The sequence below is a fragment of the Rhagoletis zephyria genome, unplaced genomic scaffold, assembly GCF_001687245.7.
Source record: "Rhagoletis zephyria isolate East Lansing unplaced genomic scaffold, Rhagoletis_zephyria_1.1 Rzeph_scaffold_00390, whole genome shotgun sequence".
NCBI lineage: Eukaryota > Metazoa > Arthropoda > Insecta > Diptera > Tephritidae > Rhagoletis > Rhagoletis zephyria.
Genome location: NW_016157474.1, coordinates 1 through 1147, shown reverse-complemented (window position 1 = coordinate 1147; position 1147 = coordinate 1).

Here is a 1147-nt window from a genome sequence, read left to right as displayed (position 1 = left end):
ACCTAGCCATCGGGGTAGGCGAAGTTCGCCAATCATGGGAAGCGCGCTGCGGAACTTAAGCCATTTTTCACGTAACTCTATTGGTAATGGTGTATCCCTGTCGATTTTAGGAGTCCATGTTGGCTGCATGAAGATTTTTGCAGTCACTGTCACCGGAGCCAGAAAGCCAATAGGGTCGAAAATTTTCGCGACATCACTTAAAACACTACGCTTGGTTGGGATGTGATTTATGTCAGCCAGCGTAACCTTGAATAGAAGTTCGTCATTAGTGGGATTCCAATGAAGACCCAGAGCCGTTGCGTATTCATCGCTTAAGCTTAGTTCGTTTGCTCCTGCTCCCTGGCCTAAGCATGTACGAAGGACTGATATATCATTGGAATTCCACTTTCGAAGTCAGAACTTGCCCTGTTGCAAAATATCGGTAACATCTCGGGCTAGGGGTAAGCCCTCTGAANCGTCATCCACATAAAAGTTTTGTAAAATGCTCTCCTTTGCCAATGAAGCGCGGGCTGCGTCGGTGATCACCCGCTGGTTATCGTAAGCGCATTGTCGCAAGGCGCGGATGGCGTTAAATGGGCTGCAGGCCATTCCGTAGGTAACAGTGGTGAGCCGATACGTTCGAAGCGGCTCATTTGAGGATTCACGCCAGAGGATTTGTTGCCACGGCCGGTGTCGGGGGTCAACTCTGACTTGCCTGAACATCTTTTCGATGTCTGCGGTGATCCCCACTCGGAACCGCCGAAAGCGAAGAAGGATGTTGAGAAGTGGGTCTTCGAGCTGAGGGCCAATCAATTGGGTATCATTGAGTGAGATGTCATTGCTCGTCTTAGCCGAAGCATTGAATACGACCCGAAATTTACCAGTCACTGCATGATGCGGTATGAAATACATTGACGACGAGTCGTAGTGTTGCGTTTTGGTTTCTTCCATATGTCCAAGAGCCTCGTACTCGCGTATAAACGTGATGTATTTATCGCGCAGGTCCGGTTCGTTGTGTAAGCGGCGCCTCGGGGTGGAAAGGTATTTGAACAACGTACCGACCCTCGGAGTNTATAAACGTGATGTATTTATCGCGCAGGTCCGGTTCGTTGTGTAAGCGGCGCCTCGGGGTGGAAAGGTATTTGAACAACGTACCGACCCTCGGAGT